The sequence below is a fragment of the Papaver somniferum genome, chromosome 2 (genome assembly GCF_003573695.1).
Source record: "Papaver somniferum cultivar HN1 chromosome 2, ASM357369v1, whole genome shotgun sequence".
NCBI lineage: Eukaryota > Viridiplantae > Streptophyta > Magnoliopsida > Ranunculales > Papaveraceae > Papaver > Papaver somniferum.
In genome coordinates, this window is record NC_039359.1 from 218,071,992 (window position 1) to 218,082,511 (window position 10,520).

The 10,520-nt window shown below is 34.6% G+C and overlaps 1 long non-coding RNA gene across 1 annotated transcript; it reads left to right on the plus strand.

Annotated features, from left to right (window-relative positions):
• Positions 1-786: 786 nt before the first annotated feature.
• Positions 787-1,538, plus strand: LOC113354562. Its single transcript, XR_003361953.1, has 4 exons — positions 787-856; positions 980-1,162; positions 1,305-1,347; positions 1,441-1,538. It is a non-coding gene; the product is annotated as an uncharacterized LOC113354562 (long non-coding RNA).
• The last annotated feature ends 8,982 nt before the right edge of the window (positions 1,539-10,520 follow it).

The window sequence follows — 10,520 nt, forward strand, 5'->3', positions numbered from 1 at the left end:
TTGATTTACCTTCAGGTATTATATCAGTCTCATATAAGTCTGTGATGGATTTGATTATTTTGATCAACTAAGGTTCTTTATCTGTTGCAGGTAATAAGTCTCTCTGTTTTCTTATTTTTCATAATTTTTGATTCAATTTTCTTTTTAAGGTTACTATTATTGATTAACATGAACGAAGAAGTAAGACACATATGCATAACAACTTAGCTCAGGTAATGCACTTATTATATTCGGGTTAACTTCTTTTTTGAATTCTTAAGTATGGGTTTGCATGATTTAAGTGAATCTTCGTATTATTAGCCGGTGAAAATGTTTCTTTTTATCATGTATTTTGATTAAAGTTGATTTTGATATCTATTCACAGATTAACAGAAGATTAAATTGATTTTGATCTATTTTCTCTCCTTATCCCGAAACCCTAATTACTATATTCCCTTTTATTTTTACCGCCTCCTTTCATCTTCCTTTTTCGATTCTCTTATTATTTACGTGTTGTTTCTTCTTCGTTATATTTTTTTTTTCTTTTTTTTTGTATCACAGGTATGGATGTGCTAGAGGTTTATATAGCAAAAAGGATTAGATGTTTTGCTGCAGTTAAACAGGTGTTGTTTCTTCTTCGTTATATATATATAATATATATATATATATATATATATATTTTTTTTTTTTTGTATCACAGGTATGGATGTGCTAGAGGTTTATATAGCGAAAAGGATTAGATGTTTTGCTGCAGTTAAACATGTGTTGTTTCTTCTTCGTTATATATATATATATATATATATTTTGTATCACAGGTATGGATGTGCTAGAGGTTTATATAGCAAAAAGGATTAGATGTTTTGCTGCAGTTAAACAGGTAAAACAAGAGAACCAATGGTAACCCTAAAACCAAACCATAATGTTTGATGAAAAATATAAAAGCAAACATGCAAGGAGTCTTAGATTTTCTCTTTCACTAAACAAGAGATTCTATGTGCAGATGAGATGTTACAGGCTTCACACAAGCAATGATATGCTTCAAGTCCAGAGAACAATACTTCGAAACAAAACTTAAAAGCTTGCCAGATGTTACAGGCTTCACTCAATACCTCGCAGATTTATGGTTTTGCAAGATGTTACTTACTTTGTTATTGAATCTAATCTCAACTCCGATCCACGGCAGGTAATCTATTTTTCTCTTATTCTTTCCTACGTTTGGTTAGAGTTTTAGAGTTTTTGGTTAATACATGTTCTCTATTTTGAATCTTTGATCAAGGATACCACTCTTTTTTTTTTTTTTTTTCTGATTTGCAATTTAATAACAGGGTTAGAGAAGGACCAGAACTGTCCATATCTTGCATTAACCAGGTGCATTTACATTTCCTTTAAAGTTTAGAAACTTTGAATTCAGTTATCTGTTGATGTTCCGTTTTTTTACTGTGTGTACTTTTGAGATTGTAGCTCCAGATTTTGATATTACTTCTGCTACGAGAAGACTTCTCTTTTTCAATATGTGATTCCTTGGCCAACTATTCCGCATACAAAAGTATATGCTTACCTCTATGCAGTATCGGCGATATATTTTGAATCCAGGTAAATTAACATTCATTTTTGTGCTAAAATTTCTTAACTATGCTCAGATGTCGCGATACCAAATGAATAGGGTACTCGAAACAGTACGTAAGACAAGCTTATTACCATTATTAAATTTCCATAAGCAAACCTTATAACTAATGTTTTTATGAAGAAAATCATTTTGGAAATTTTCAATCACTTTGACAAAAGATTACTGATTTTCCCTAATGGCAACAAAAACTAAGATCGAAGCCTTGAAGGTGGTTCACCCTCAAGTTGTATATCAGAATTTCAACAAGGAGATGCTCAATTCATGCATACTCTGCTAGACTATCCTTCCATCAACCTTTGAAACACCACAATGGGATTTAACTTTAGTTTGTTTAGGAATAATGTTAAGTAGATTTCTTTTGGGGTGTGCTTTTACACATAATTGTTGTGTGCTGTTGAAGATAACTATAGTAATCTGTATTGGTTACTTTTCCTGTTTTTCAATCTGTACCATTTCTCCCATTTTCAACCAATGTTAATTTGTATTGTATGTGCAGGTTTGTGATGGGCTTATACAGAGAGAAAGAAATGTGTTTACCACTTATATTATGGATGGAATTTTAGACTTATAAAACAAATGTGTCTGAGTTTAAGTCTTTCCCGATATGGTAGACCGGTTGCAGTGTGGTATTGATAGTGATTATTATTTGTAAATTCTAATTTATTTTCTTATGATCGGCAACTCAAGTATCAAATCTCATTAATCATTATTTAGTCCAAACGGGGGTTCCTATATGTTTTATGTATTGGTTCACTATGTTGTAAAAGTGGAAAAATCTGCTTTTCCTTTTTTCACCATACTCTCATTTTATTTTTTCTATTGTGTATAATCAGATTTTCCTTTTGTTTCTTTCAGCTAGCAACTTGTAGCTTCTTTCGATAGATGGAATGCAGGAGTTTGACTCAAAGGTTCATTTTACGTAGCTAAATAAAATTGTCACTAACAGAATCCTTGGCTTTCATTTTTTAATTCTGCTCCCAGTCTTAATGTTTTTTAAGTTGATAAGGCAGAGCTTCATTATTGCTTCCCCGCCATTTGTATTGATATATGAACTTACGAATAATTTGAGGATTTGCATTATTTTTTGTGATTTAATTGATCAGGCAGATTGATAACAAAGTACGGTACCCAATCTTCCCCAACAAGCATGAGCGAGTAATATGGATTATTGGAAAAACTATTAAGGCTCTTAATGAGAATAATTCAATACGTTGTTTTGGGTTCAGGGATGGTATTGTATTTCCAGTTTGCTTAATGCTTCGATGATTTATTTTCATTTTATTTATTTTTTTGGATTAATTATGATTTATTAGGTTCATGTGCGTAATTATGAATTTCTGCACCAAACACTTATTAATAGCATCTTTAGGTTCTTTAACGAGGAGTCACATTGCCCTGGATACACAGAAGCAACATTGCCTTAGAGATGTATTGCAAAACGTGCACGACTCACTGGTTGTTTCTTAACTGGGTAGTCCAATGTATTGGAGGTTGATTATTTCCATTTCCGGCTAATATATATATATATATATATATATATATATATATATATATATTTTATTATGGTAGAAAGAGTTTTCTATGAACAATTTGCAACAGAGGCTATTTGTGTTGCCTGTGAAACGAGTGACCGGCACCATGTGTTGGTTATAATTGCCAGTGACCGGTAACTTTTGACTTTCCTCAAGATTTTACTTTCATGTCTTTCTTTTTCGGTCATTTAATACAATAAAGAATCATTTCGGCATCACTGGAGTTGTGTTGGTCAGAGCATGCAAATACCTGTTTCCTTTATACCTTAAGGTTAGACTTAGAGAAAAACATAAGAACAAAGTTTCTCTCCTGGTATTTTTTAAGAAATGGCAATAATATTCAAAGACTTATATTGGACACCAGTGGTGGTCACAGGTGTCAAGGAGTCCTGATACCAAGCCTGGTAGTCTAAGTGATGACGAGCAAAAGACGGTTGATGCAATTGCGATCACCAGGTTTATTTTTTTGGATACAGTATTTCGATGTCCAGTATTCTTTTTTTAAGCACGTACCAGTAACTGCGTAACTTCGTCTTCAATTTTAAGTCTGATCAAGCCATTTTCTTATAGGCATTATCATTGCAAAATTACCGATTGTCAATTGTTTTGATGAGCGTCCGGGAGACTGGAAAGAATATAATGAAGGAATTAAAACAAAGGATCTCTCATTCAGACAATGCAACGGTATGCATCCATTTTAAGTTGGCATTAGAGTTTGAGGTACATATAATAATTAAGCACATAACATTTTATGGCATGCAAAATTTTGCAGCCCTTTTCTCTTTAGTTGTGACCAACCTACAAACTATTCCAAAAATCTAAGTAGAATAACCATTTTTCACATTCACATTTATAGTAACTATACCAAGTGCTGTCCAAGCCATAATTCTTAATTTTATCAATCGCAGTTCGTGGATTAGACACGAATCATGTTGACGGATAAGCCCTTTCAGACAAGACAGAATGAGTTTTGTCTTGCGGTTTTTGAAAATCTTCCTATGGAGATTACCAAGAGATACAATGCACCGAGGTAATGACAACTGTACCTGTTTTTCTGTCTTAATTTACCATACATCCTTTATATTTTAATGGGACTTATAGGTATACCGCCTGCATAATGTGCCTCTTAGACTGCCACCACCTATACCGCTAACATAAAGTGTATCCTGGTTTGGCTCTATTCTGAACATTTATATGTATGGTTATAAATTATGCATCATAGACACCGTAAAAAAAAAAGATCATCTGTAGCCTTATTCTGTTACATGTCCGTCCTGCGAACGTTTGTTTTTAATTGCTTAGAAGGTAGTATAATGATTTTGATGGATTGTTTAGATTATTGACAGGAAAACTTATCTTTTTCTCCATACATCCAGCATAAATTAGTTTCACTTCATTCAGTAATTGGGTGATGATTTATTTGTGTGCCGGGAGAAGAAAAAGAGTTGTAATCTGAAAGAAGGACGAAAATCTTGGATGGTTAATTTGTTGAGCTTTGGTAATTGCTTCAGGTGTTGCTGTGGGTAGAAACAACAATGAAACTCTATGGTCCTAGACTATAAATGCTGATTGCTTCGCAACTTCATATTAGTTAAAAACCTCCTTCAAGTTGTACTTGGCTTTGAGTTTGTGCTAAAAGCTCCATGACCAATTTATTGAAAGAGTGGAAAAACATTGATCAATTTATGGATACTTATGTAAGTCATTAGTTTTTGTTGATGATGTAATACCACTATTTTTATTATATCTCAACATGTAGTTCTCACTGTTAGATATGGTAGTTCGCGTATTAATTTAGTGGAAGAGGCAACCACCATGGTATATGACATGGCAATAGTGTTTACCATGATGCACACCTCCTGGATAAAAGTTTGGAAGCGTCGCCTATCTAGAAAATTAAATGTCTTTGTAGACAGGCTGGTGGTGCGTCTACTTAAAAAGCTGAACGACTTCGACGGGCTGGTGTTGCTGCTAAGAAAAATAAAGCTTAGCTCTTGGTTGTTCAGATATTAGTGTGTAAAAGGACCAAAATTAGGTCTCTTTGTTTTAGAAAATATCTCTATTTGATACACTACTCTTTGTGGAAGTCAGTTTAAAGCAAATTTTCTTGAATTAGTTTCATTAAGCTATCAAAATTGTTCAGGTGCTCAAATGAAAAGACTTGGTTTATGCATTACTGGAAACATCGTAATGTTTCAAAGACTAACATGTAGCTGAACTTCAAAACCATTTCATATGAATTGACTAAACAAATACTATAATGTAATTAAGGTGATAATGTAAATCTATATTTTGAAAAGTAGTATTTATCTAAGTTATCAAATAAGCGCTATGTGCAATGACCCAAGGATATGATTCGGAACGCAGCGGGGTGAGGCCGAAGCTAAACTCACCAAATCGGGACGGGACGGGGCGATGCGAAGTCGAAGCCGAGCTTTACTAAATAAGATCGGGACGGAGCGAGCCGAATCCGAAGCCAAGATTTACCCAATCATACCTGGACGGGGTGAGGCGAAGCCGAATCCGAAGCCAAGTTTTACAAAATCATATTGGGACGGGGCAAGGCGAGGCGGAGCTTTGCCAAATCATATCGGGACGGGGCGAGGCGAGGCCGAGCTTTACCAAATCATATCAGGGGCGAGGAGAAACCGAGCCACACCAAATAAAAAGTGCACGACTGGGCGAGGCGAAGCCACATCACACTAAACCAAGAATATGGTTAAAAGAAGAAAAAAAAAATGATGGATGGTTTTGGGGTTGGCTCGGTGCGTAGCACGGGTACAATATCTAGTAACTTTTTTAATTGTTACGGAGTAGTCGTAAAGATTGCTGGAAGCCATGGCAGGTTGTCCAGAGCAGCGACCTCTGGATAGGACTCAAGCTGTAACGGTGTTGAGCATCTCAACTCACATGTAAAAATAAGACAGACATCCCTTTAGAATTAGAACACAGATAAACAGATATCTGGCCTCCATTTCCGACGGAGCAAGCGTCCCAAAATTCAAGTTTTTACATTCTAGAATTACAATGTATGCAAATAATCTATCACAGCATATGAATCAACCATCGAATCTAATGTTACAAAATATTTATCAAAAAAAATGAACAATGCTTAATTCGCAAGTGGTGTGACCCCAGGCATAATTTGTTTAGTATATATATGCCTTCCTCATGGTGGGATGGCAACTTGATTGTACGTTGTGCAGATGCTTCAGTTGCAAGATGTAGTTTTCTTATAGCCTCTGAATGGCTTCATGTGCAAATTATGAAAGTTAAATTAGCAACAACAGCAGGCTGGACGACAAACTGGCTGGCTGAAACGGATCCACTATGGCTGTTAAGTTTTATAAGTCACGCCGCCTGCTAAGAGTGTATGTATGAATTGTTATTCAGATAAAAAGTTAATAAATGAAGCTCTACCTGATTAAAGAATCCACCGAGTAACTAAGGATTCCACCGAGCCAAACCTTTACATAAATTTAGCCAAATTTGTAAGAAATGCAAGGAAGCAGACCAAGTTGATTGATAGCCTAGAATTCACAGCAAATTAACCATAGTACATTGAAACAGGATAAAAAGTTCAGCCACTTGCAAGTGGTGATGGAGCAGTATATTAGAGGTATGTGGATCATTCTCCAAAAGTTGACCCATCCAAATACATCTAGAAATGCGGCAATGTACATGTCAAAGTTGAGCACTTAGTATGCAGGTGTCATACTATATACTTGCTCTATTCTACTTAAGAAGGAAGCAATTGCACTGTAAACATGAACTGCAAATGCTCAGAATTTTGCGTTTCTACTATGCCCGCCGGCATAATGGGATTTTTCTGATCCTAGGCCACAGTACTGTAAATTTATAGTTGTTTATATATTTTATCATTTTTCGAGATGTAATCCATGCCTTCATTAACATTATGCCCAAAGGAATCTTTATCCGCAGATAGCAAACGGACATTAGATTTTTGCTTTTGTTTAATCCGCAACATAATTACATGTGGGGGTAGATACGCTTATATCTAGTAAGACAGTAAACTTGTACATGACAATGACCAAGAGTTGAAAGTTGAAAGTTGAAACTCATCTACTAATCTTTGTTTCTCACTGCCTCTAACCAAACCTGAAACCACCATATACATTGCTTAACACTAACAATATCTTATATTTTGTCTCTTCCATAACTATGAAAGAGAGTCATGCCTGAACTAAGTTATTAAACGGTGAAGTACTATAAGAATTTCTACCTAGGCAATCTATTCTTTATCACTTCTCCAATCTAGTCACGTTGGAGTTATTCATTAGTCATTTCTAGTGACACTGGAATATTTCCAGGCTTGTCAGTCCAAGATCCTAAGATATATACCCACACCATTAAAGGGGGTATACATACATGAAATAATTGATTACAGCATACCTTAGCCAGACATAGATCTGGGAGATATGGTCTCCACTCTCCACTGCAATCTTCCCAAGTATTCTAGAAGAAACAACAATTAAGTTAAAGAATAGCCAAAGCCCAAAAGCATATATATATTTATCAATGCTTAGTTGACTGAATATACAGAATAATCACAAACTGTAGACTGTTATTCGATGAAATGGCAGCACATTTCTGCAATAATAGTGTAAAAAAATGTATAGTGGACATTCCCACTCTCCTGGGAGCATTTGTATTTTTGGGCACTTGACATCGCATTCCAAATAATCGCCACCACTTACACGACTTTGAACCGCTGGCATAAAGTACTCATATGAAGTTAAAGCATTTTTAGTTAATAAGTACATGTAACATATATCTTAGTTAAAGTAATAACATCAATTAACCTGGTGATAGGATGTCAAAGCCACTGTAAAAACCACAATGTCACTACTACAGTACTACCACACATTGTAACTAAATAAATGAGAGTTAACATTGGGACAACTGTTTTCCCTTGTTAAAAAGGGAAAAGTCTTGGATAAGATAATTTGTCCAGTCAAATCACAGCATCATATTTAATCAAGCAAAAGTGAGCAAGACATTAAAATACTTAGAAAGTTTGAAGGTGTCTCACCATTACCGAAATACTAACATAATTTCATTCGAGCTCCAAACAGTCTTTTCCTTCAACATTTTTAGATCCTTGCACCCCAGACTGCCACAGATTTGACATACATATTGGTTTAACACAATTTCTCTCCTTTATCGAGAACACAAAATTGGTTAAAAAGATCAAAATCAACAATTCCTGGATCAAAAAGACCTGTACATTTTAATACTATTTAAATGGACAAAAATTAAAAAGATACTGTTCAAATGGACAAAAATATAAAAATAGCCAGGATGTAACCAGTTTCATCCTACCCATTTTCAAATACTTTTTCTTATTTTTAATTTACATGAGGATGTATCCAGTTTCATCCTTGATATCTTTTAAGTTTAAGCCAGGATGAATCCAGTTTCATCCTTACTAAATTTTTTTTGTCCATTTCACCCATACTAATTTTTTACTTGTCTATTTGAACCATGTTTTAAATTTTTTTGGACAAATGACCCATTTTCCGTATCAATAAGAATTCAGCCAATACCTAAACAAATAAGGATTTTAAAAGATTTATTACCTCTCATTCCAGACTAAGATAATCTCCATCCCCAATTTCTCCATCTGAAAAAATATATTCACCTTATTCTGTAGAATTTCGAAACACAATTCAACACCAAAAAAGTATGAAATTCAAAAGAAAAGTTTGAAACAATTGTAGTGTTTGGAACGTGCGACTTGAGCAATCTTATCCAGAGATGAACTTGGTAGAAATATTTTAAATTACACTAATCTTCTTCTTTATTTTTTCATGCTCAATCCAATCAACCTAAATGCTTATTCATACGTTGGAGTGAAGTTAATAAATAACCTAGAAAATTTACCCGCAGAAACATCATTTTTTTTTCTTTGCTAAATCCACCATGAGACGATGGAATTTTTTTTATGCTCCAGCAACCTTAAATGAAATTATCAAAAACAAAAAAGATCAACCAACGGAAAACCTACACAAAAAAAAAAAAGAAAAAAAACAACTATGCAAAGAAAAACAGTAGATGAGAAGAATCACCTTTTTAGGGCTTGTCAAAATCGAGCTAGCCAATATTGTTGTTTTACATAAAAAGAGATGTTGCTACTTCTTATTGATGCCTGATTACCCAAATAAGCGGAAGGTGAACTACCATCTACGGGAGAACAGCTTGAGTTTTACAGAAACGTTTCACTGACTATAAGAGAAACGGCTTGACATTGATAGTGGGAGGAACTCAGGATTAAATGAGATTAGGGCTAGTGAATGCCAGAGAGCGGAGGAGAGTACAAATTCAAAATACGTGGATGAATCAGGACTATTCTTTACGGGTCCGAAATGTAGATATCCGTCCATTGTAAAAAAAACACACTTGTGAATGTGTGGACAGATCAGGACCATCCTTTATATGTCCGAACTATAGATAACCATCGATGTAGGAAAACACCATTGTCCCTTATAATATAGATAGAGAATATATTTACAATAAATCCATATCAATTTATAGCGTAATATAAGCTAGTGATTGATACGTGATTTTCTCTTGGCAGCTTACCAGTAAAGCAGCTCCGACTGAGTCCTGATGAGCTGTATTCCTAACATATATAATTTTTAGCTGGGAAACTTGGTTTTAGAGTAAGCTTGCATGACTCTCATATTTTAGAGTAAACTACACTAAACTTTGGTTTATATAATTTGGTGTAGTCTTATATTTTCATAAAAGAAAAAAAAGATAGCATGCCTAGATTTTTATTTTTTATTGGGTGTAATTAATTATTTTTATTTTTTTGTTTGGTCAGCAACAAGAGGTTGAGGGGATTGATACCTCACAAACCAGAGGTCCCGGTATCGATTCTAGAGGACTATGGTCTTAACCTGCCCCTGGGATTAGTCGGGTGATATGAGAGGCCTGGATATCCTGGCCCGTCAAAAAAATATAGCAAAACAAGGACGCCCGAAAATGTCAAACGCTTAGCTCTTCCTTAAACCCTAATATTGGTGTTTATACTGAATGCGCCAAGAAGAATCAAGAAGAAAAGAATAATAAAAGTTTAGAAAGATTCTTGAGTTCCATGGAGAATTTACCTTTAGAAATCACAACAAACATACTTTCCAGTTTACCTATGGTTTTACAATTACAATGCAGGGAAGTGTGCAAAACAAGGCGAACTTTGCTGCCTAAACCCAAGGGTTTACTTGTCGGGAAGACACATCGAAAAGATACTAGAATGGTAGTAAAATTCTACTTTTCAGAACAAAACAATGATAAGCAGGTTAGTACTAATCATAATGAGCAACTAAGCTGTTCCGGAAAACTTACAGAGTTATTCCACG